Source organism: Artibeus jamaicensis, unplaced genomic scaffold (assembly GCF_021234435.1).
Source record: "Artibeus jamaicensis isolate MK-2021 breed Jamaican fruit bat unplaced genomic scaffold, CSHL_Jam_final scaffold_474, whole genome shotgun sequence".
In the NCBI taxonomy this organism is placed as follows: Eukaryota; Metazoa; Chordata; class Mammalia; order Chiroptera; family Phyllostomidae; genus Artibeus; species Artibeus jamaicensis.
In genome coordinates, this window is record NW_026522046.1 from 16377319 (window position 1) to 16404234 (window position 26916).

At 42.7% G+C, this 26916-nt stretch overlaps 1 protein-coding gene across 2 annotated transcripts in view; it reads left to right on the forward strand.

Moving 5' to 3' along the window:
• The first annotated feature begins 4887 nt into the window (after positions 1-4887).
• PLD1 (phospholipase D1) overlaps positions 4888-26916 on the forward strand; it is a 185413-nt gene continuing 163384 nt past the window's right edge. For both annotated transcript variants that reach the window (XM_037137477.2, XM_037137478.2), the window contains exon 1: positions 4888-5036. The gene's annotated coding sequence lies outside the window, so the exon portion shown is untranslated. The remainder of the gene's footprint in view (positions 5037-26916) is intronic.

Consider the following 26916-nt stretch of genomic DNA (forward strand, 5'->3'; position numbering starts at 1 on the left):
CAAAGTATTCTTGCTGATACACAGAGGTCTTTTTTGTTGCATTTTAATGTTAAGAATCTATAACTCTGGTATGTGTTTCCTGAGTTTTTGTTGTTATAAGTACAGTGGAGTTACATCTTTGGGCAGAGGGTCTGTAATTCAAAGTTAGCATGGAAGTCAAATAGAGTGTCGCGTCAAAGAAATAATATATATACATACATAAAACATATATAAGTAATAAGTATATAAGATATGATAAGATACATAACATAAACACTAAATGTAAAACATTTATATTTTATAATATACAACACAAATGTAAAACATATTTATATATAAACATTGCTATTTTATAACATATAACATATATAAATATAACATATGTGTGTGTAATGAAGGGAGACCCCCCAAAATGGAATTATCTTCCGGAGGGTGAGCCCCTTGTACTACAGGCTTCCCTGGCTAGGTGAGTGTTCAAGGAACCCATTTGTATCAGTGTACCAGCTGGTGTTGTTGTGAGAGACTGCGTTCAGCTTCAGTGAGATTTTTTCAAAGACTCAATGCATTGGCCTATTTCATGATAGATGATTTATGAGCACACCTGCTCACACTGTGCTGAGTGTTTGACAGTTTTTGACCAAAAATGGCATGACCCCCATGCTCCACCCTCCCTATTTACCTGATCTCACCCCAAGTGACCCTTTTTCCCCCCCTGATAAAAAAAAAAAGTCCTCAAAGGGAAACATTTTGCTGATGTGGAAGAGGTGAAACAAAAAAAAGGCCGAAGCACTAAAAGGCATCAAAATCAATGAGTTCAAAAACTGTGTTGAGCAGTGGAAAAAACATCTTGATAAGTGTATTGCATCAAATGGACAGTACTTCGAAGGTGACTGAAGTTTAAACATGTAAGGCTGGCCCTGGCTAGTGTGGCTCAGTGGTCAAATGTCGGCTTGTGAATCAAAGGGTTGCCACTCGATTCCCAGTCAGGGCACATGCCTGGGTTGCACACCATGTCCCCAGTAGATGGTGCAGTAGAAACAGTCACACATTGATGTTTCTCTCCATGTCTTTCTCCCCCTTCCCCTCTCTAAATAAATAAATAAATAAATACAATCATTTAAAAAACATGTAAGAATAAATACATAATATTGCATACATAAGTTTCATTTTGGGGGTCCCCCATCATATATTTGTATATATTTCTTTTTCTACTTTCTCCTTACAGGGGAGTTTTGACTTCTGGTAACACTCTGAACTCAACTGAAGCCGAGAGCTAAGAGGTTTCTAAGAGATGCTGTTTCTGTGGTGTGAGGTAGGGGTGTCTTGACTGGCCTTACAAATAGCCTGTCATGAGTTTAAAAGTACACCTTTAATGTGCCAGATTGTACAAGTGTGAAAACTTATACCAACAGCAATTAGTTATGGTGTCCATCACATTCATACCAGAACATGAAAAATTATGGAGGGAGATAAAAATGTTTTCCAAACCCCTTAGCCGGAAACAACTGTTTGCCAAGGAAGCGCGTCCATAATTCTCGGGAGGTTCTAAAAGATTAGAGGGCATGTGGACTGAGATCCAAGTGGCTCTTACCCAGGGAAAGTCTTGCTATTCTTGCTATAATTAAAGAAACTTTCATAACCAGTCCCTCCATTCTTATTCTAAGTATAGATGTTTGCTGGTATAACACATGTATCTTTCTAAATCTAAACTGAAATAGGGAAGTACAAATTCAAATGTTTGTAGAAACATATTACTTGGAAACTTCAAAGAATACTAATATGTAGTGGAGTCTGAAGCTAGATGATTTTGAGACTAAAGGTGTAATATATGATTTCACTAGCACTGCAGTTATAAACTAAAATGTCGAATTAGTTGTATGTTCATTTAAGCGAAGGCTGAGTCAGAATTTGATGGAAAGAAATGTGTCTTAAATTTTGAAATGAGAATACTGATGGTATAGGAACTGGTCTAAAGGTGGTAGAATGGAGTTCTACAGGGCAAAACTGCAAGAGCTCAAACTTACATTCCATCAACAAATAAAGCATTTGCCTTGCTGAAGACAAAAAAAATGCAACAGTAATGCAACTGTTTGGCCCCACCGATGTCTTCACTAATTCATCTCCCTAGAGCTTTATATCATCAGGGCATAACTAATCCCTTGCTGGGTAAGGCTTATTCTGAAAATGTAATTCTCCTTCCTTGGCTTATTTGTTTCCTTCTATGTATATCAAGATGCACACTCGGACGGCTTCCAACATCTGCGTGACTATCACTCAAGTCCAGCGTTGTTTGGACTGTGGCTTTGTCTTCCTAATTCTTCACCCTGCCCCAAGCGCCATGCAGTCTGTTCTCCATATAGCAGTCAGCATAAAACAAAATTTAGCAGTCCTTCTAAAACAAAAGTCAGATTATGTCAGTCTTTGGCCCAATGCTTTTCATGTCAACTAATGTTAAATTCTAAGTTCTTCTCTTTAGAAACTTGCTAAGTTGGCTAACCCATTGGCTATCACTTTGCTCCTTGCTCACCCCATTCTATTCACCTCTGAAAACATCAAACACAATTCTACCTCATGGCCTTTGTACTTCCTGGTCCCTCTGCCTGGATACTTTTTCTACAGATGTTTATTTGCAAGTCTCATTCCTTTTCTTCTGCTCACTGTCACCTTTTTGGTGACAGATTGTCTCTGTCAATCTCCTTCCACCTCACCCCAGAAGTCCTGCTCTTTTTCTTTACTCTGGTTTATATTTCTTCATTGTATCCATAATCTTCGAATACATTTCAGGTTTGTTCTCCTACAGAAAAGCACAGGATTCATCTGTCTGGTTCATATACTTTCTTCAGCTACTTTAGGAGTAACTGCAACATAGTGGACTTTCATGGTATATAAATAAATGATCAAATACTTATATTAATGATGGTAAGTAGGAAGAGGTATCATTGTAGATTCACACCAAATGTTTTCAGGATAATACTTAGAAATTTTGGATGCAAATTTATAGCCTGCTGTTTCTTAATCAAAAGCACTATAATTTCTGAAGACAAGCTTGTAAGAGTGCGATTACTTACTATCCCCCATTTTCACGCATGTAATCTTCCTTAAACTCTCCTTAATTCCAAATGCATAAAAGAAGCCACAAACTGCCATCCTCTGGAGCATTGTCTCAGTCTGCTGAAATCTTGCTCGCAGGCATATTCTCTGTTTGGCTCCAAAATATTTTTATCAAAATCTCTACAGATTTGGATGTTCTCATGTTGACAAAATCTCTGAAGATATGAAAGATTTGGAAGAATTACAACCCCCAACAATCAGCAAATCTCTCAGGGAAACAGAAATAATTACATACTATATCTAAAACTTATCTGTGGCAGTCCATAGCTTAAGTTTATCTGTAAAACATATGACCTTATTCTACTTTATTCCTGTAGGTCAAGCAAGCAGAAATTGAATTATGGCAAGGACACTTAAATAATTATATTTCTAATTGTAGTTAATAGAAAGACCTCTTGTGGTAGATTCATGCCAAATGTCTTGATGACCCAGGAATTTGGGATGCAATTTTATAGTCTGCTGCTTCTCAATCGAAAGCACTATGATTTCTGAAGACAACCTTGCAAGAGTGCAGTTACTTGAGTGTATAAGACCAAATCATCTGTGGTTAATAAAACTTGAGAAAGAAGGGGAGGAAAGGGCATTCAGTCTTTCAGTAACATGCTTGTCTTACACTTGCCAGACTTCTCTTAGGCAATACGCTCTATGCTCAGGGGGCCATGTGTTTAATTGTAAAAATCTGTCAGTATCATAGGATTCAAAAGACATCAATCATGTCTGTCAGCAAGGAAAGAGTGACGATGGTGTGACTCTTCTATCATCAGGAAAAGATGTGCTCAAGAGAGAAAAATGTACTCTGCAGAGGGCTGCGCGACTATAGGTTACAGGAAAACAGAGCTGCAGACTCGAAGGTCACCCCTCCACCCCCACTTTGGACGGGGATCTCTATTTTTCATTTCATGCAGTTCCATGTGTGCAGTAAGACATTATGTAACCCGGCCAGTCTTGGCTGTGCAAAATCCACTAAGTGCTTTAAACTGGCCGTCGTTATTAACAGTTTGGTGTATGTGGACCCCATGGCTTCGTTCAGCTTTGGCAGAGTGCGATATTGTGTAATGAGGCTGGAGCTGGCCTCTATTCAAAACTATATTCCAAAAGGGCTGCTCGTCAAGCCACATGACAACTGGTTCTCTTTTTCTTACGGCTTTATTCTAAGTGGACTAAAAACATCCAAATTGCTGTATTTGGACAGTTCCGTTGGTGCAATGGGAATTTTCCATGTTTTACTCCCGGTTTACTACTTTATGTTAAGATTTCTGAATTACACTTAGCTTGACCTTTAAAGACATCAACACACAAACTGCAGCCTCCTGCATTCTAAAGTGGGTGAACTTAGGCTGGTAACTTCACTTTTCTGCGCCTCAATTTCCTTATCTGTAAATGAGCCATTATGTACTCTAGGAAGTTGGAAGAAGACCAGCAAAGCTCCTAACTTTCAATTGTATCACTTCAGGCAAGTGAAATGATCACCTTTGTGATCAGCTGTTTCCCTACTTAAAAATGGGCCAATCGCAGTTACCAGCGGCAATAGTTGAGAATTTGATAATATAGGCAAAGCTTCTAGAACAGCGCCTGGGCACTTGGCAGCTCAAGAGTACCTGATACTAATGATATGAATGCTAGTGACCATGCTCTAGGCTGATGCAGTTGACTCCAAAGAACGTTGCGTGCAGAAGGAACAGGAAACCGGGAGCAGGACACAGGCCGGAGCCCTCGAGCCCCGCGGGGGCGGCAGGCTGACCCGCGAAGCACGGGGACTGAAAACCGCCTCGCCCCACCCCTGCCGCGGCGAATCCGGGCGGCGAGTTCCGGGCGGTGGCGCTGCGAAGTCCGCGTTCAGGCCCTCCCTCCTCCCATCCTCCCGCGCCTCCAGCTGCGCCAGCTGCGCTTGAGCCCCGAGAGTCCACCGCGACCGCGCAGGTGCCTGCGGCCGCCAGGTCCTTCAGGTAGGAGCTGCGCCGTGGCCAGAGGGCAAAGGGCTCCTGCGGGAGCCGGGTTTCCGCTGCCCTCGCCCTCCGCCCCTCCTCCTGCCTACCCGCCGCAGCTGGCCACTCCCCGCCCAACTTGGACGGGACCTCGGCGGCGGAGGCTGGCGCCAGTGCCGTGCGGCCTCCCGGGACCAGCGTCCCTGGCGGATCCCGGGGGCCTCCCGTGAGCGCCTCCGCGTCCAGTTCCTGCAGAGTGGATGCTGGCAACTTGGGCGCTGCGTACTTTTGCCAGGGCTGGCGACTGCCGAGAGCGCAAGCCTCCCAGGCTCCAGGCCAAGGTTGGGCGGTGCTCCACTGGGCGCACCCGCCCCCTCCGCCGCCCTCATTCCCTGGCCGGGCAGCTCGTCTGGCACCCTGGGACTTCTCGCGCGCTCGGGGTTCGCGCGCAGTGGGGTGACAGGGATGGCGGGCGGGACGGGAGGTGCCTCATCTCGAGGTTGAGAGCTCAGACTGCCGGTTACACTGTCCCAGGCGTGTGGCCACACAGCTGCTAGCTGTGGCGCCAGGAGGCGATGACGCCGAGGTGGGACTCGAGGTCTGGAGCAGGGCGTGTGTTAAGGGGCTTCCCCCCCCCCCCCCGCCCCGCCTTCAGCTCACTTATTCTGGGACCTACGTCCCAGATGCAGGAGCGCAATGCTCCAGGTTTTAACAGGATTTTGTGGTGCCCTTCAGAACTGGCCTTGTGAAATCGGTCCAGAGCTGTCGCCACGCCTCTATTTGTCCTTGGTTATCGTCTTTACTTCCTCTCTGAAGTACTGGTTGATCATCATCTACGACGTCTTTCTCCAGAACGGAGAGTTCTTTAACTTTTTCTGCCAGGCCTGCCAATTTCAGTTTGGCTAACCCTTTGCGGGCCTTTTGAAGGTCTCTGGGAGACCAGGTACCCAGAGACCCCTGTGCTCTGTTAAGTAGGAGGTGCAATGAAAGCCTGAAGAATGAGGAGTCAACAGCGTGAACTGTTAACAGACACCCTATTTACTCACTGCCTATTTGAGTAAGGATCTCTTTAGGTAAATATTTTGTCACATACATGCAAATCAATTTTTACATAGTCTCTTAACTTGAATTTGTGTGCAGCCTTTCAGTGTTGTTTGGGGATCTTTTAACTAATTGTTTGAGCTCCCAATTTGTCTTCTCAGGATCCAGTACAATTCACAGTCCATACAAAAAGTGAGTAGTTAGGGCTTGGAAGGAGATGTGTCTTTACCATATTTGTCCCTGATGCTAGAATATTCAAGAATCGTGGTGCTCATTTAGGTCTTTGGGGATCCTCCTAGTTGGAAGTCGAGTATTGTGTGTTTCTTAGTAAGAAATAACTTGTTAGAAAATCAATTAATCTTTAACTCACGGGGCTGTTTTTTAAGTTACTTATTTTAAATTGTGGTAAAATGCACATAACATGACATCCGCCACTTTAAGCATTTTAAGCACACAATTCAGCCGCATGAAGCACTTTCAGAGGGTTGTGCAGCCATCACCACCCTTCTTCCATAAAACTCCTTTAATCTTGCTCGTTGAGTTCGAGTAACATTTTAACGAAAATAATTGTGTTCCAAGCGTTAGTTTTCCCACTAAGCAAGGTTTGAGCTCCTTCTCATAGCTTTACAGAAATGCACTTTTAAAGAGAAAGGTGAAAAGCCATGACCAGACTGTGTTTAGCGAATCTTACCTTCATCAGGGAAGTCCTAATATAGAACTATGTTAGGATAAGCTTGTGGGTTATTTAAATTTATATGTAAAGGTAGTGGGAGGTTTAGCTCTTTCGAGGGGGGAACAGGTAAGGGAGTTGTTCATAGTGTCCTCCCCTTAATATCTAACGGGAAAGTGGAGTGCTCCGTCTGCTTTAGCAGTGCAGTAGCACCTATTAACTCGTGCTTGAGCTCAGGTTGGGGTGCCTACTTAGTAAGCAGAGGCAGTTTTGATCCAGCGCTGGTGGGTGTAGCAATTTCCTCTCCATTCTAGGTGTTTGCTAAAGGTGCATGCTAGGGGACCCAGCATGTAAGATGTGGCCCTTTAAACTCCCAGTTAGTTTGGGTAACTGTTTTCAGTGTAGCAGTGCTAGGTCTGGTTTTATGTTTACAATCCTTTAAGTCTTTGCACTGTAAACATAAGATGTATTCTCCTGCTGGGTGTGGTTAAATGTTGTTGCAGAGTTAAAGTGAGAAACTCCTAACCTAAATTTCCCATAAGCCTGTGACACTTCTGAATAGAAATGGAATCATACAAGTTGTTATCTTACGCTGCTCTGGGGACACATTCTGATCTGATACAAGTTTCATAAATTCACAGTGCAAGGTATAGTCTGGGTCCCAGATATTTTAGCGCTGGGTTATTAAACAACCGTGCGTGATACATAAGTGTTTCATAGCGTCACAGTTTTTTTTTCTTCTGTTGTGAATGTTTCTTACTGTTGAGCTTAAGATGTTAGTTGTTAGGGAATAAACATTGCAGCAACAGAATAAAATGACTGGTTTATTTATTCAACACTTACATGGGGCATTTTACAACACGAACACACTTAACATGGGGTTGTTTTGAGAATTAAGTGTGCTTATCCCCATTTTATGGATGTGTTACTTTGAGGCACAGTGAGATCACACAGCTAGCACAAGGCGGAGCTGGGGTTCCATTCCAGACAGCTCGAACCCAGCATTTTGCATCTTCCGTCTCACCAGGAAAATAAAACCTGAGATTCTACCCTCCTAACAAATGAACTTCTTTTCAGGTTGTTATATTCCTATCTTGTCCTTGACCTCAGGGATACGTAATCTGACATAATTGCAGTAGGAGTGTACTATAGACAGTCAGTTCAACTCCCTTATTTTCCAGAAGAGGAAGTTAAGGTGGAATGTGGTTCTGTTCCAGTTGAGAGAACTGGAGCAGGACCCTGGCACCCGTTCTGGGCCAAACCATAACTCTTGATTGTGGGGAGGTTGGGACAGGGGTCCTGGAAGGGTCTGGAGAGGCCAGGGTGTGCATTTAGGAGTGGGACAGTATTTGCTAATCATTGTGACCGTCCTGGAGCTGACCTGCTAAATGAGGGCACAGGTCAGTGAGAGGCAGACGGAGCAGAAGCTTGTGGCGAGATGGTGAACCTTGGGAAGTCTTGCTGCCGAGGGCTCCGCAGTCCTGGATTCCTCCCCCGATAGCTGGTTGAGGCCTGGGACCCTGGGCTCCCCTCTGGATGAGGGGGATATTTTACTCTCTTCTCAATCATTTTTTGAGCTGTTTGGATCTAGAGTTGGAAACCTTTTAAAAGCCTTTGACGCACATAAGAAAACCAGCCAAGAGCAACATGGAAATAAAAATAATTTCATTTAGTCAGATCTTTTGTTGAGAGAAAGAAAGACTTCAACTGACAATCTTTATATTAAGAACAGGAGGATTAAAGTTCAGGATTCAATAGTGATTTTTTTTCAAATCAGATTTTTACAGATGGTACATTTGGCTGAAGAAGAATAAGGAATAAACGTGGGAAAAGGTAAACAGTAGAAAGGGAGGGAGAGATCATTGCAGAGAGAGAAGGAATTTGAAGAAGGGCACAGAAGGGAAAGTCAGGGTGCTAAAACCTTTGTCAGGTCTTTATACAAGTTTCAGTCTGTTACTTATTAACAACAATCATTGACATACCCGAATAATCTTTCACTCGGTTTATCCAGGACTGATCTTTTTAAAAAAATTGATCTTAATGTTGCTTGAAACCACTGCTAATCAACAAAGCCTGGGGACAAGGACACACCTGGGACCTCAGCTCCTGCTGGGGATGGATCTTCATTAAAATCCAGTCCGATTTCATTTGTGTCACTTTTACATGAATGGATTTCATATGTAGTGTGATATTAGAATCACTGCATTTGTAATTATTTTGTTTAGGATCCATCTTCCATGTGAGAGGACAAGGTTCTTGAGGTCAGAGACTGTGCTTTTGTCATTTTCCTGACCGCCGTGGCCATTGTAGGGTGTGATAGATGGGAGCTGAATGAAAGGGTGCATTGATGGATGAAGGATGATGGTGCAGTTCATTTCATTCAAAATATGTAGGCATTTCCAGAGAAGAATGTTTTTTTTATGGCTGCTTTACTTAATTATTTGTTCTATCATGCTGTTTATTCTTACAGATAGATATGTAGGTGTGGACTTGGCAGTCTGTGGCGTTTGGGTTAGCAGCTGTCCTCATTTCATTGTCCTTTCTCTGCAGTGCTTTCTACCCAAGTTCTGATAAAGGAGTGCTTCGAAGCTAAGAGATTGGAAGGTAGCATTGGGCTAGGATGGAAGTTTCTGGGTTCGGAGCAGAGTGGTGGTCTCACCGTGCAGAACCCCAAGTGGAAAATGTGGTGAAGGGCCTAAGAGTACAAGAAAAAATAAATTAAAGATGAAGTTTAGGTTTGTTTTTTAAATCTTACCATTATTTCCACTTTGGAATAAAAACATTTAAGCTAAGGTGAGAGTATAGGATTTGGGGATAAAATATATTTTTGGTGCTAATATGATTGTGATGTCAAAAAGATTTAAAAACAAAAAAGGGAGAGTAGGAAATCCAGACCGAATTCTGTTATCCTCAGGGAAAAACCCACCTGTTAGGGTGGCTTTGTACTGGGTTGGTCAAAAAGTCCATTTAGTTTTTCCCATAAAATAAAAGACACATTTTTCATTTTCACCAATGACTTTATTGATTTGGATTATTTTGAATATGTCAGCTATTTCCCACATAATACAATGATGATTGTTCTCAATTAACTCTCAATTTGATCTCTATCAACTTCTAGTTGGTCTACCTAACCATGGAGCATCATCCAGTGAGAACTCTCCAGCACAAAACTTCACAAACCACTGTTGACACATTCAATCAGTCACAGCACCTTCTCCATACAGTGCACAAATCTGTTTTTGCATTTCAGTTGTTTTTACCTTTCATGAAATAATAAAGCATAACTTGCCAAAAATGATGCATTTTTTTCTTCCATCTTCAATATTAAGATGGCTACACCCAAATTCACCACTTTGCTAAGTTTTTAAAAAATGTACGCTGATATGATGGCTGTCACAATACAGTCTAACAAAATTGTTTGAGGTGAAGTTAAAGACAACCAGCTGAGCTCTACTAGAGCCAGCTTATGGCAAAAACCAAATGAACTTTTTGGCCCACCCATCAGATGGTAAGTATTTCAAAGCTAGAAACATGGAGCAGGACTCTAACCCTAACTCTCACTTCACCCCAATCCTAACCCCAGACTGCCACTGTCTAGGCTGGAGCATGGGGCATGGGCAGTGGCTAACCAAAGCATGTCTGTGAGGCATGCAAGGTACTGGTGGGCCCCCCAGGTCCTCACTGGGAGAAATAATGACAATGGGCCTTGGCCTTGGAGCCAGAGAGCTTGGATCCATATACTGAGGACTCTAGCACCATATGGTCTGCGACAAGTAGCTTAAAAATCCTCTATGCCTTGGTTTCTCCATCTGTAATATGGGGATACAATAGTACCTCTCTCACAGGATTATTGTAGGAACTGCAGGAAAATGCCTGTAAAGTGCATTGGAATGAAATGATAAATGTTAAGTTCCCCTCTTCCACATGTCACCCTCCCCTCTCCACCTCAAATCCAATGGGAGCCACATCCATAAATAAAGCAAATTGGAATCGGTGCTAGAGTGGACAGGGAGCTGTGCCCTACGGGACTATGCAAGAAGGACACATGCAGTTTCCTCACAAGGAATTCTTGGGTGACAGTGAGATTCACTGAGACCCCAGTGATGAGAAGCAATGGAGAGACTTCTGGCAACAAAGCTGGTTACAACTAAAGAGAATGAGCTAACACCATCCTTTGATAATTACTGTACTTTCAGGGTGTGTGCTTTGCCATTAGCTAGAAAATTTGATTTTCATAATGTATAACCATAGCATAGCATTTAATAGGAGAAATGTGATTTATTTACTAGGAGAAGCATAGCATTCCATAGGAGAAGCATGATTCATTGCTCTTTATTGATAGGCATATGTATAGGGGTATGGGCAATTCATATCTGCATGAATCATGGGTGTTCATCAGTAGTCAATGATCTAGACCAGCAGTTTTCACGCTTAAAAAATATTGTGGTTACTGTCTCCCACCCCTAACCCCCAGAACCACTTTTCTGATTGAGCTCTTCTGTGATATCCCAGCATGTGACGCGTCCCAAAGCAGAGCTGTCTTTGTTCACAATTCCTAGATTTGGTCAGTGAGCCAGCTGCTTCCTCACATCTCCCCTGCCTGCACACTTCCTGACACCAGCCGCCCCTCTGCTGCTGGAGCTGTGGGGCTCCTAGGAGCAGAAGACATTGGCATACCTTCATTGCAGGAAAGAGAATACTAAGACCTGAAAAGGGGCAAAGAGAGGAAAGGTAGTAGACTGGCTTTTAAAGCTTTTGCCAGTGGTATGCCAGGACTGGCTCATCCTGAGAGATGATTTTTAAATTTTAGGAATTTCATGAACTGATTGTTAAACATGGCATTATTAAAATTTAAATCATCTGCAGTGTAGATTTTAAACAAATAAATTATATTGAAAACAAAGGCAATAAATACCATGAGTCATCACTTACTAATCATTTTCTTAAATTTACTGCTATCTATGCTCTTGAAGTTATTTACATCTATTGTTTCTATATGGTAAAGATACTATAACTACTGCACACCTTTTCTCAAACTGTATGTTAAAGTGACGTCATGTTGGGAGCTTGAAAGCCGCTGTGGTGGGAATATTTACACCATGGGAATTGGCAAACACTATAGGGCTTCTCCCGTGTCCACAACTAGTTAAGCATTTGTCAGCGCACTAGTGGCTTTGTCCCTCTGTGATGATGTCAAAGCTTCTTTATTCCCTCCTTTCTCATTGTGACCAATGAGATTTGACTAATTCTTTTAGTTATCACAATGGCTCTGAATTTGGGAGTGTGTTTGGGGAAAAGGAATATACTTTGTTATGTATTGTTTTTATTTACCTTTTCCTATTACCTGGTACAGATTGGCTTCAGACATTTTAGAGCTCAATAGCACTCAATTTATCCTCGATTCTATTCTTTTGTAGCTATAGGATTCTTTTGACTCTGTTGGTCTGCTCCCAAATAACTTGCCTTCTTCCCACCTCCAGTTACACTAATTTTAATGTCTGGCTAAGCAAAATCATCTGGGAACTTATTTAAATTCAGACTTCCAGGTCTGTCACACACAAACTGTCAACTGATGCCTGCTGGCCCCAATTCAGTGGCAATAGGAATCCCTAATTGGGGGTGTGGTGAAGTAGGAAACTTTATTCAGTGCAAAGAGCTCACCAGTGGTATGGCACAGCTGTGAGGACAGCATGGCTGTGAGGCGGCACAGCTACAAGGTGGCCTGGGGCGGGGCAGTATTTGAGAAGGGGATTACGTTTGACCTCCTCGAGAGGGTACATAGCTGCATAAACTACTGGAATTCTTCTACATGGGATATTTCACTTTTTCTTTCCATTTATTTATTTATTCAACTACTTACATATCAATGTGGACTCATGGGTATGTATCTCATACTTTGGGTTATAATCCAATACTGTGTTATTACTTATATTAGGATTTTTAAAGATTTTTTTCCAAACACAAACATTCTGCTGTCTAAAAATGTTAGAAAATTGTCATTCATAGTTTAAAAAAATTCCTGTCTCCTTTTCTTTTAAATGTTCTATTTTTACACTTATTCATTTGGGACAATAAAAAATAAGTTGCCACTTAGGATTTAATTATGATTTATTTTTTTGCAGGAGTCAAGTTAAAATTTAAGTATTTAAGTTATGTTTTGAGCAGTAGAGATCAAAAGGCATTTGCCCTTACTGTAAACTGAGTTTGCCCTAAGTACTTTCAACTATTGCTGAGATCACCTATGAGGATTCGATAGTTAGGAATAATTTTTGGCCTTCTTTTCTTTTTTTCTTCAGATTTTCCTTAAATGAAATAGAAACTTTGAAAACACTACTCAGTATACTCTTTTCATCCTTACCACTGGGAGAGTGGTAGACTTATCAAAGGAACCTGCACACCGGTCACCCTTGCTTTCCGTTCTCTAAAACCAATCTTCCCAGTGCATTTTTTCTCTACTAAGGAATATAGTTAAATAAACTGTATGTAAACTTATATTTCACCTCTTTTTAAAGCATCTACAAGTGTAGCCTATAGTAGATCCTAACATGCTTACTGACCAGTCTTAAAATAGAGAGAAAATATACAAAATATTTTATTCCATTGACTTCTCTTAATGTTATAGATTTTCTTTTGTATTTCATTGGTTACTTCTGTTTTAAAATCCAATGCTTTTCTGCATTCTTGTTTCTGTGCTGGTTCATATACATGTAAATACTTGAGAGAGTGATTTTAGTTGCAGACAAATCCCCCCCCTTTTTTTTTAAAAGATTTTATTTATTTATCTTTAGAGGGGAAGGGAAGGAGAGAGGGAGAGAAACATCAATGTATGGTTGCCTCTCATGAGTCCCCTGCTGGGAACTGGCCTGCAGGGAACCGGCCTGGAACCCGGTTATGTGCCCTGAGTGGGAATTGAACCGTGATTGTCTGGTTCGCAGGCCCGCACTCAATCCACTGAGCTACACCAGCCAGGGCTCTTCCCCCTTTTTAATTGAAATTGTGGGCAGACAATTAAACTCAGATACCAGATGAAGATGACCTGGCCATTCGGGCCTGAAAGATGCCCGTGACTCAGGTGCTGGTTAGTGGCTTGTGTGTGGTGGGTCACCGCTGTGGCCTAGTGCTCTGATGCCTCACTGAGAGCTCAGTCCTCCTGAAAGAAGGTGAGGCCAGTTCGAGCATGGCTGACTCTGTAAGTGGCCAAGTAAACTTGGCCCATAGGTCAGTTCCCAGGAGGATCGGGTAACCCATCCAGAGATGGGCCTTGAGATCTGGCTAGACAGGTCTAAAAAGTTTACCATTGCAATTAAATAAAGGATAACAGTATTAATTTAGGATGTGTTGAGAAGTCAGTATTGTGTTGCTTAGGAATTAAGCACAAATTAAGCATAACGAATAAGCATTTTACTTAATTGACTGTGATTTGAACATTGTCTCCTGATGCCACCTAGGATTTGGTTCTCAATTTATTTGTTCATTCTGTGGGGGAGGAAAAATAATTTCCCTTCTTTCTTTCTGAATTCTTCTGGCTGGACTAATAATTAAGCTAACACGAGACAGATGAACAGGAGATAATGTCTTAAGTTTATTATATGTGTACATATGGGGGTTCCACAGGACTGTGAGACCGAGGACAGATGGCACAGTTATCTTGAGCAAAGGAGGAGGGAGGGATTGTGGTTTGGACTTTCAGAGGGCAGGAAGGCAATTCACATGGAGCTAGAAAAGCAAATGGTTGGTACACAGACGTTTGTCGAGCCATCCTTCGCAGTGGGGCGTCAGAGGACTTCGATCAAATGGGCCTTGAGGTTTCTCCCCTCTATCACACAGTAGTTTGTATTAAATTATAGTTATCTGTGATAATAGCTCTCTTCCCGGAGCAGGTCCTCTCTCTAAATTCTTTTATGGAAGGTCAAAGCTTCTTTCTGAGTCTTTTGTTTCTTAAAAATAGCCATTTAAAAATAACCAGCATCCCAAAGGCATACTCATATTTTGGGGTAGCAAACTCTGCTTCCCCTCAACTCACTATTACAGACCCTTAATCTCATTATTTCTATGCAGTAAACATTTACTTACACCCCGATTTCCTAGGGCAAAGGACTCAGGGAGGCTGTGAAATGTGTGCATTATTTAAAATGGCCCTGTGTTTGATAAGCTTGCCCTGCCATAAATGATTCATACAGTTTCTCCTCTTTGTAAAGGCACACAAACCCAGTTGGGTCTGGTCAGGGAGGGAAAGATGTTGCTTTAGAGAAGGCCTGGGCTTCTTTGGGTTTGGGGTCCTCCTCACCACAGTCCCAGAACCCATCTGGAGCAAGAAGCTATAGCTCTGGAGCAGAGAGGATGGTGACCACCCAACTAAGAGTCTTTAGACCCTAAATTAGTGTCCGGGGTCACCAGCCCCCTGGAGCCTCTTCTCATAGCATGGACATTATTTCCCAAAACAGTGTCTTGGTTTACTTCAAAGTGTAGATCCTCTGTGTAATGCTGCAAAGATGGGTTTAGAATTATGATAGTGGAAGATGTTTAAGGGGTTGCATCTAAAACCATCCTCTGGGTACAATTTACAATTTACTTTCATAGTGAGTCCTGTAAGGAATTTGAAGAGCGCAAATTCAGTGGCCAGCTATTCTTCAGTTTCTGCAAGACCTGTTTGTACAAATAGGACTTCTGTGAGTAAGCCTTCTTGTCCAACTGCATTAACTCATCTTTTTTTAAAGTCACAGATTGTAAATGACCTGGTTTGTTAATTGTACAGTCGGTCATATTAGGTGATTTAAGTGCACTGTCTACTCCGCAAGATGCTTATGCATGAATTTGAATGGTTTACATTCACTATTAGAAACTATGGACATGCTGGAGAGAACTCCAGTGTGATATGATGGATAACCTGAGTTCTGATTTTGTTTCTGCCACTAACTTAGTGTAACTCTGGGCAAGTTACTTTCAGAAATTACACTAGTGCTCTTCTCTCTTTCAGGCCCTGCTCTCGAGCTGGGATAAATTAACCTTAGTCCTTTTAAAATTAACTGTCCTCGAGCAATTTAGGGTCTAGTGCAGTGGTTCTCACACTCCGCTGTGCATCAGGAGCCCCCAGCGGGCTCATCAGAACACAGAGAGTGGGCCTCACCCTGGAGTGTTGGACTGGGTGGAGAATTTGCATATCTATCAAGTTCCTAGATGATGCTGATGCTGCTGGTTTGGGGACCACGATTTGAGACCATTGATCTAATGGTTTAGCTGACACATCAGTAAGCACAATTCAAAGATTAAATGTTGTGAAATAAGTACGAGTAATGTGCAGTAGGAAACAGTGTGGAGAAATGGGTCAAAAGGTTAATGAACAGCTGGAGATCTGAGAAGCTCTAATGGAAGAGAAAGAAATTAAGTGGGGTCTTGACAAGTGGATACCACCTTGACCATCAGGGCATTTGGGAGAATGACACCATTTCGATCTCCTGATGGGAGGGAGATTGCAGAATGTATGTGGGAGCAGAAGTCTAGTCTAGCATTGGTGGGATGGAGGGTAGGTGTAGGGGAAGGAACAACCAGAAACAGATGGAATTGAGAATGAGAGGGCTGGAGAGTTTTTGGATTTTGGCAGCAAGAGAACAGCATGATCAGAGCCATGCTCAAGAAGGCAACTCCGGCATTGGGATGGATGGCTTGGGAAGAGAACGGGTGCATGCCGAATCCGTGGGGCAGCCCAGTCTGCACACGGGAGGCCTCAAGAAGAGCCTGAAGGTGGGAGGAATGGAGTTCTGGGGTGGATCTGCACAGCAGCCACAGATTTGGTAGTTGATTGGTTCTTGGGATGAGGGAGACAGAAACGTCAAGAGTGAGTGAGGAGTCAAGTGTGAGTTGTTGGGGGAGAGTGGTGGAGGCAGGATCCGCTGGGGGAAATAGATTGGACAGGAAAATGAACCTCTTGGGGCCTTTGTTTCTTTAAAACCAGATGCTCTCAGAGTCTCTTTTTGCATGATTGTAGTCCGGGTTTTGGAATGGAGGTTTTGGGTGTTTTTGCTAGTCTGAAATATTATAAAATATATTTGTACAAAAAGTGAATGGCTTAGAAGATCTGGTGGCAGCCCAAGTGTCAGTCCATCACAGATGATTGGATAAAACAACTATGGTACATGTACACAATGGAATACTACTCGGCTGTCAAAAAAAAAGAAAATGTACCCTTCGTGACAGAATGGCTGAACCTGGAGAACATTATGCTAAGTGAAATAAGGCAGTCAGAGGAAGACAAGTACCATCTGATTTCACTTATATGTGGAATCCAACGAACAAACTGAACTAACAAGCAAAACAGAGGCAGACTCAGAGGTAGAGAGCAGGCTAATAGCTTGTGGCGGGTGGTTAGGGAGTGAGAGATGAAGCAAAAAGGAAAAAGGACCCGTGGACATGGACAATATAATAGTGTGGTGGCTGCAGACAGAGGTGGAAGGGACATAAGGAAGATAAGTGGTAATGGACAACAAATTAAAAATAAACTTAGTAAGTAATAATACAAAAGTAAATGGTTTATACATAGCAGGCATTCACGTGTATGTTGATTGGTTCATCTGGATAAATCATTAACATTTACATCTGTAAAGAGCCTTCTTTTCCAGCTCTTCTTCATTTTGCTTTTAGTTTTCTTGCTGTGTCATCTTGGTCTTCCTCCCATTTATGCACGTGAGCGGTTTTTGGTTTGTGTTCTGTGTATGTATTTTAAATAGGTGTAGCAGATACTTGAAATCTCTTGGACTCTCCCTTGTAATAATCATCCCATGTGTGAAGACAGCCTGGCTTCACACTGGATTATAGACTTCTTCTGAGTAAAGAACACGTCTTCTTTATTTTTGTCTTCCTCACTGCACTTGTCCTAAGTGCTCGTATAACACGGCCAGCACGTGTCTCAGGAGTTGGATTGAGTCACAGGGAGAGACAAAATGGCTTGGGCAAGAAAAAGTACTCGTTTAGAGGGAAATGGAAATTCATGTGTCTGGGGAGTTAGAAAGAGGAAACATTAGTTCAGTAGCCTTTCAGGACTAGAATAGAATCTTCATGAACACTTTAGGAACCAGAAGCAGAAGCCCATAAAAACTAGGAGAGTGTGTTCAGCTCCGTCTTAAATTAGTCATTGAAAACTTTAGGCCAGATCTTTCTACCCTGGGCTGCAATTTCCTCAATTTGTAAAGTTGTGGTAATAGTAAAGTAGAGATTTTTATAACTCTCTGCACACCCATTCAGGGAGAATTCTGAGCAAAGGGAACAGCATGACCAAGGTACTTGAGACGGGAAGGGGTATAAAGCAGGAGAGGGGATGGAGGCCGGCTTCAAAGGGCCATTTTTGCTAAGGTAAAGATCTTTGGCTCTATGTTATAGGAAGGTCTTGTGCCAGGCAGTGCCATCTGGGGAGCAGGAGGGAAGGACTCGAGAGAGTCACATGGGGAAAGAGGCATCATGGAGTTGATTATTGCCATAGGCATCTGTTTGCTGGATTCTGAAGGATCGATCATCTTAGGATAAGTCTCATGAAATGCATCTCAGCAAAGTTTACCTGGAGACAAAGGGGAGAAGATTTTATCCATGTGTCATACCTGACCCTGTGCACCAGCCCGCAGTGCCTGCGGCATCATGGATGAGATATAAGACAAATTCACACGGACTACCCAGACCTGTGAAGGAAAAGAGACCTCACAGCTACTCCCTCGAGGGAGCGCCTCGGAACAGCCTGGCAACTCTTCCAAGGGGAGAGCACGCTGACCCTTGCCTAGACAGGCTTTTAATGGGTTTAATTTGCTCGGGAATGCAGGTACAGCTTATTAATCATTGTCAGGCAGTAAGGATCAAATGATAGATAGTATAGAAAGAACTATTAGGGCTTCTTCTGAGTCAGGGTCTATCAGCTAAAAGGCTACAAAACTTTGGGAAACACACTCATTATTTACTTGGGCCTTTATCATTTAACTAAGAGCATTCTTAGCAAAGCAGGCTTCACAGGATTTTACATATTCTTTTTTAGGCCTGATCACCCAGGGAACCCACCCTTTCCAGCACAGGGCTGCACCACCCTCTGTCATTATTTTAGGCTTAAGTCTGGCAGAGGAGGCAGATAGCCAAGGAACTTTTGGAGACTTCTCGCAGACTCAGGGGAGTCAGGCTTTGTCAAAGCCGAGGGGCAAGAGTCCATCACCCCTTTCTCCATAGCCCCCCAAGTCCTTCCCTGGGGCCTCCATGTGATCATGCCTGTCTTAGGTGGTTCCCCCCTTTGGGAATCTTACCCGTCATTTGCTAACTGATCAAGCATTGGGGGCCAGTTGTGGATGAAGGAGCAGAAGTGGTGCTCCTGCCAGGAAGATAAGCTTTGTCTCCTTAGTGGCTTATGGTCCAAAGGTCGCTCACTCAGCCTTAGCCATGGGGGGTTTTACAGCTCCTGAAACCAGGCAGGGCGGTTCCCAACACATACGTGCTGTCAAGTCAAGGCAGCCCCACTTTTTAGACTGCACGTGTCTGTCTGCCAGGCGGGCTCCTATGGATGCCACGCAAAGCAGCTTCAGAGGAGCCTGGACTAGAGAAGACCTATGAGGTCGAACTGTTGTGAAGCAAGCTGGAATCTTCATGGAACTGGCTACCATAGCAATGGCCAGCGAGGAAGGTGAGTTTGAGAGGGTTTCAAGCAGTGCATAGAAGGTGGCCAGGACAGGGAGCTATTAAGGAATTTTTAACAAAGGAACCACCTAATCCAATTTATGCAGTGGTGTGCTGGTAAATGTTTAACAACCAGCTCTCCAGAAAAATAAATGTGTACACATACATATTCAGCAATTCTTTGAATAATGTCATTTCATTGAATGTTGTTTTGTTATAATGTTGATGAGAAAAAAAAAAGATTCCCAGCTGGGCCACTGTCTATGTGGAGTCTTCACGTTCTCCCCATGTCTGTGTGGATTTTCTCCTGGTCCTCTAGTTTTCTCCCGCACCTCAATGAGATGCATGCATGGGGCGAATTGTCATGCCTACATTCTACAGTCTGAGTGGGTGTCGGGAGGTGTATGAGTGGTCCTTCGATGGAAGGGCAACCTGTCCAGGATGGGTCCCACCTTGAGCTGCCAGGAAAGGTTCCAGGGCCACCCTTGACCCTGAAGTAGAATAAGTGGGGTGGAAAAGATTTTTCTTGTTTGTATTAATCTTTCTTAAATGTATGTATAGCTCACATTTATTTCAGTGTTTAATATTAGGAGTGTTTAGGTCTTCATTTAGAAGTTTGGTGATGTTTTTGTGACTAAAAATGTGACATAGGAACTTAACTCTTGTTTATCATTTAGCCTCTGGTAAAATCGGATTTATTATACATTGTTTCACTTAAAGTTGCAGCTTACAAGAAATTACCAATGACATTAAGTGAGGACACCATGTATACATGTATATATATGTCTACTATAAATTTTACTGATATAAAGGATGTATAGCACACAGTTTACAAATAATAATAAAGCATACTACACTCTATGGTATAGTCCATGTAGCCAATTGATTCTGACAGGTTTCTGTTGGTTTTCACTGAACCCTTGTATTCATAGCTCACCTATGGTTATAGTTGATGAAAGAAGATGGTTGGTGTTCTTCTATTACAGTATGGAGGCAGGCGAAAGTGGAACAGCAAAGGCACATTTCAGAACTTCATCTGTTCATTAAGCATCTATGGCTGCATTGGATAGCACTTGAAGAATATTTCCTCAACATTTTGTTTCATTTGCATTATAACCACTATAGGCACCGCAGATTCAATTAAGATGTTCTCTATCACTTTCGTAAGCCTAGACAATCAACAAATCAAAAATCAAGCTATAATTCATAGGGTTTCTTAATTTCTCCACGAAAGTATTCTCATTATGGCTGATTTCAAGTTGCGGAAAATTGGGAGAACAGGTGCAGTAGCATAACGTTATACAGTATTTACTCTTACAGGTAAAATAGATACAAGTGACCTCAAGAGCATAGATGTTACTAAAATGTACTAAAGTAATAAGAAGTGACTAATTTTGAGTATTTATTATCTGTGAGTTTGCTATAATTTATTTCATTGTAAGTTTATATGAATTAATTTGAAACGACTTCTGTGTTTAACAACTGATTCATAAAATCTCCCCCAAGTTTACCAATCAGTTCTTAGGAGCTCAGAGGAGCCAACCCAACACACTACCGGAGTTATATTTCCTGAAGATCATTGGAAGCAATCTGTAGAAATGTGTGGTCTGGAGGCAGGAGAAAAGTACTTGAGCTGTTAGGGGTGAAAATTAGGAGACAGACTTAGGAAATGTGTGCAGCCTCTGCCCTGCTGAGGGTTTAAATGAAGTCAGGTTAATAGAGATGATGAGCATTTCACTGGCTTGTGTTCAAATGGGGTTATGTAGGACCTTTAATAAAAGTCTCACCCTGACCAGTGTGGTTCAGTTGGTTGAGGATTGTCCCCACAAAGCAAAAAGTTCACCAGTTCTGTTCCTGGTCAGGGCACATGCCTGGGTTGTGAGTTCAGTCCCCAGATGGGGTGCATATAAGAAGGAACTGCTAGATGTTTCTCTCACATTGATGTTTCTCTGTCTCCTCCTACCTCCCTTCCCCTCTCTCAATAAATAAATAAATAAATATTTTCAAAAATATCCTCCAAGTACTTTTGGAGCCCCTGAAGAAGTGTTTGCAGAACCCCACTCCCTTTGCTGTCTTCTTGGTGATGACCATAGGCCAAAGGGATTTGAAGGCGAGGTCCCACTTGCCACAGCTGCAGGTGCCTTTCTGGAGAACAGGACTCGTGCTGAGGAAGACACTTGCCAGATCTTATTCTTCTAAGTTTGCAAGTCTGGGGGATGGAACTTCAGAAGGAAGTTGGAACCAGCTGAATGCCCCACAGAAGTTTGTCTCCAGGAGCCTGAAGTTGCTGAGTTTGTTTTCCTGTGACTCAGAGGCAAGGAGGAAGACAGCCTTCAACATTTCTTCCAGTAGCTGCTGATGGCAGCAGTCTTGGCTGGTCCGGAGTGGGGCAGGGCAGCAACCTCTCCTCCCTCTCCCGGCTTGGCCCCTGGAAATCACAGTGGCCTCTCTGCCTGAAGACTCCTTTCTTCTCTGCAGATCAGCTGGTGCAGGTGAATGCTCGAAACCCAGGAGTCTCTGGTCCATCTGCATTCCCAGAGTGAATGATTTCATTTGGGGGTCATCTAGACCCCACTACTCTTAGTATAAAAATAAGGTGGAAAGAAAGAGTGGTGAACGTGACCTCTGGGTGTAGGGTGGAGCCAGTAAGTGAAGTTTGGAATATGAAGGGTGGCACATATGTGGCTGGAAAGAGGATAGAATTGAGATGTGAAGCAGAGAAGTTCAATCACGTTCAGTTTTGAACTTGAGAAGATAGGTGTTCAATTGGATCTGGACATCCAGAACAAAGAGGGTAAAGGAATGGTTGAGTTGAAAGTCATAAACTTGGTGGAGCCATGAATGTCTATGAGAACCCCTCCCCATGAGGGCACAGAGTGACAGTCTAGCAACTGGTGGACTTGCTAGAGCTCAGAATCCCAGGGGACACCAGTGTTGAAGGGATGGTGGCGGGTTGAGAGGCCCAAGAACCAGACGGAGAGGATTGTCCAGGGGACTCTGAAAGGAAGGAAACAGCAGGAACAAAGGAGCTGAGGCACAACAATAGTAGCTCATGCTGGACACGGCTTGGCCCGTAGTGTTCACACTTACAGTTTCCTGAGTTTAACTATTCAGAGTTACAATTATGTTAACTTCCCCTTCCTTCCTCCCTCTATAAAAAGGAGTCAAAGTCACTGCAGTGTCATAAATGACCCAGGGTAATAAAGACATCTCACACTTTTGCACTATGGTATTACTTCGATCCAGGCTTTTATAGTTAGTTTGAGGAGAAAAAAAATTTACCCCAAGCTAATGGTATGGAAACCATCAACTTCTTCCTGTTTGATATCTCTTGCTGTGTATTCCATATTAATCACTTCATTTCCCCCTTGGCCTTGGGCCTGATATTATTTTCTCTCATGGTTGTCAGCTGCTGGGTGTGTCAGGCAGCTTTTCACCATGATATAGTGACACAGTGGAGCTCAAGGGCAAGGTTACCACGGGAGTGTGTGCCACTCTTGCGGGTTATGTTCGTACACACCCAGAAAGCCCAGTGCTACTGAACTGAATTACAGGCTTTGAAATGACTGTGTGGTTTGCATTCAGCAAAAAAGTATACCCTAGACATGGTCAAGAATTGTTGATTTGGGAGGAATTAGATGACTCCAGTGTGAAAGGACAGAGCCTATCTAAAGAGATAGTGCAGCAAATTTTCTACAGCACAGATCTGTTGAATAAGTGGATTTGGATGCAACCACAGCCTTGCTGTACGAAATTCTACTCCCTGGGAATTAAAGTTAGTGGCTTTGTGAAGGCATTTATCTCAGACTAAAAACTTTTCTCAGAGTCTTTTGTTGAAAAATAGAAGCACACAGAAATGAAGATGGGCTTTTATGGCAACTCTCTGCTCTAATCCTCTTAAACACTTACTGTGTCCTCACGCACCCAGCGGTGAAATGAAATAGAGCCATTCCTTCTGATGTAGCAAGTTGGATGAGTTCATCTACTGCTGAGGGACTAGGAAAACTGGAGAAAGCAGTCCTTTTTATCAGTCAGGCATTGTGTTTAGCTACCAGGATCAGAGGCGCCCCCGACAGTGGCTTTATTTCTCATGGAAGAGCGGTCTGGACGTGGGCAGCCGTGAGCTGGCGTGACAGCTGCAGGAATCACCAGGCTCTCGCCAGCCCTCCCGTCTGCCATCTCCAGGACGTGTCTGTGTCCAGGAGGGCCACTGCAGCTTTCTGGGCGTCATATTCACATTGCAGGCAGAGGATGAAGAGGGAAGAAGGGCGTGACGGCTCCGCTGAAAGGATCTGTCTCAGAATTCTAACACTTCTACTTACGTCTCAAGGGCCAGAGCGTAGGGATTGTAGATAGTCATACCTAGCTGCAGGCATTTTTAATTCACTCCATATTTCTATAGTAGTATAAATCTCAGTTTTTAAAAATAATTAATCCACAGTCTTCTGTTTTCCTGGTCATTTTTGCAAGAGACTACAAGAGAGCTCATATATGAGTGAGATTCTTTAGTGTCTTTCTGGATGTTCCATGCTAAGAAGTTTTTTCTTGTATCTTCTCAACAGTAATAACTGTAACAAGACGCAGCCAGGGTTTACCATAGAGGCAGAGCTAGTGGTTGACATTGATTAAGGCATTACTCTGTTAAGGAATTGGCTTAACTCAATTGCGGGGCTGGCTAAGGATGCTTGAAATCCATAAGGCAAGCAGTCAAGAAATTAATATTATGGGCAGGCTGGAACCCCAAGGGCAGGACTAAAGCTTGGAGTTTCCGAAGTCAGAGAGGGCCCAACCCCTGTTTTAAAGGCTTTTAACTAATTGCATAAGTTCCACTGAATATAATTTCTCTTTTGACTAATAAAAGTGAACTGATTAGATATCTTAATTGCCTGCTGGTTCCCTTCACAACAGCAGTAGGTTAGTATTTGATTGAATAACTGGGAATAGGAGTGTATAGGCTGCAGCAAGTCTGCTGCCTCCCTTTGCTCCAGCTCTCAGGAGGGAATATTTATGGCAGTCAACCCTAACAGGAAACAGGCAAGAGGGAATTCTGGGGGTTGTAGTTCAGCCCAACCACACTGATACTTCACAAAGCCATGGTACGCTGTTATTTAGTTGTCACCTAGGGAAAAAAACTGAAAACAAGTCAGTGTTTCTTCATTTCTGATATTCTGGCAGATGGTACCCTGATGCTATGATTGGTAGCTAAAATGAGGACCTAGTATTAATTGTGCTTTTTAACTATTTTTTTCTGTTTTCTTTTCCCTCTCTGTTTATCATAGATAGCTAAGATTTTATTTTTGATGTTTTCATTAAGTAACTAAAAAGCTTTGAGCTCATCAGCCATTGTGAACTCATCAAGTAAACAGAATTTAAAATTTGCTTTCATAACTAATGGTAAGCTGTCCATTTTATAATTTTTAATAGCACATTTTTTTCTCATTTGTACCTTTTTAAAAAAGATTTTATTTATCTATTTTTAGAGAGAAGGGAAAGGAGGGAGAAAGTGAAGGAGAGACATCGTGTGTTGTTGCCTTTTGCGTGGCCCCAACTGGGGACCTGGCCCGCAACCCAGGCACGTGCCCTGACTGGGAATCAGACCCACAGCCCTTTGGTTCACAGGCTGGCACTCAGTCCACTGAGCCACACCAGCCAGGGCTCATTTGTACATTTTTGTCAAGATTATACAGAGATATTAATATTCATTCTTTATCCAAGGCAATAATGGCTTTTGTAATTAAAGCAAAAATTAGTAGCATTGCAAATCTGTTTTTGCTGATGAGACTCAGATGCTCATTGATCTTTTACTGCGAGTTCTCGACTCTTTCATAAAAATGAATGGCTTTATTGAGATATGATTCACATTTCATAAATTGTACACCCTTTTAGAGTATACAGTTCAGTGATTTTTAGTATACTCACAATGTGATTCAATCACCACTAATTCCAAAACATTTATATTCTTTATATTAAATATAGGTGGGAATGTTTTAAGGCAGATGAAGAATTTGAAGAAACTCAGTTCTGTTTTCTGATTTAAATCTACTTGAAAAGAGAAATTTGTGACTTTTTAAGGGCAGAGTTGCAAACTTGTGGTTTTAATTCTGCGAAGAGGATATACACACATTAGGGGATCTTCTAACAAGTTTAAGTATATTATTCCCTGAGATGTAACTTGAAATCAGGACTTTCATTCATTTGTTTAAGTGTTTATTGACTCTTCACTCTGTGCCAAGCTCATTGCTAGACCCTGGCAGTCCCAAGGGAAATGAGACTCAGCAGCAACCCAGTGTTCCTGCAGGTAGAGAGCATGGTGAAGTCACTCTGTTGGTCCTCACAATCACGATGCCGGCTTTGACTGTTAGCTCAGGAGGCATGAAGCCCATAGAGGCAGGGTGCGCCATGTGCAGAAATCGAATAGCCATGAATTTCAGGGAGGGATGTGAGTGCATCTGTACAGAAAATTTTGAGAACGCATCTGAACCTTCTGTGAGAGACCCAGGTCTAATTGTTAGGGGCCGGTTTCATAGCAGATCTCTTTTAGGATGTGGACGCAGATTCTGAGGCGTGCAGTGAATGTTGCTGCAGTTGGTGAGATACGAACTGAAGGGGTCCCACTGTAGTGGGGTTTGCACCCTCACTTGCTTGAGATCCCTAATTAAATATCACCGATCAGAGAGGCCTTTCCCGACCATCTCTCTAGAATACAACCCTTTCCTGCTCCATCACTTTGCTTTGCTTTCAGTCACTGCTGGGCTAGCTACCTCAGGTTATATAGTTATTGCTGCAGCACCCCCACCCACCATCCCCCAAAGAGTTGACACGTTGTCTTGTTAGCTGTGCTGTCTCCAGCAGAGTGTCTAGCACCGTGTCGGGTACCATAGTCGGTGCTGATGGAGACTTGTGTGCATGAATGGAAGTTCTAAAAAAAGGGCACATTATAGACCTTCGTTCCTATGTTTCCTTATATAAGCAGGCATTCATTTTCTCAATACATGCTTTATTTCTTTTGGTGTGTTTATTTGTGGATGGCAGTTGGGTGAGGGTGGGTTCTCATGGTAAAACTTCCTTCTTTCAGTAAGAACTGTGGCCGTCTCTGACCCTAGTGCCTCCCTTACCCAAACTCAGCTGGTTTCTACGTACCTCCTCAGAGCCTCCTTTCCCCTTCCGCTGTGGCCACCACACAAGCGGGTGCAATGCGGGAATATCGCTGATTCTGTGCCTCCAGCTTTACAGAGTGATCTTTGTAAAACACAGATTAGATTATGTTATTCTATAGCTAAAATCCTTCTGTGCTTCCCATCACCAAAGATTGGATCTAAAACTCTTTAGCATGGCATTCCAGATCTGTTTCAGTTTGTGCAGGCCGTTATAACGAACTGTTGCCAACTGGACAGCTTATAAACAACAGAAATGTATGCTCTCACTTCTGGAGGCTGGGAAGTCCAAGATTAAGACACCAGTATAGTCCTCTTCCGGTGAGGATCCTCTTTCTAGGTCCTCCCCCTGTTGTTAAAGGGGGCTAGGAGTTCTCTGGAGGCTCTTTTGTAAATC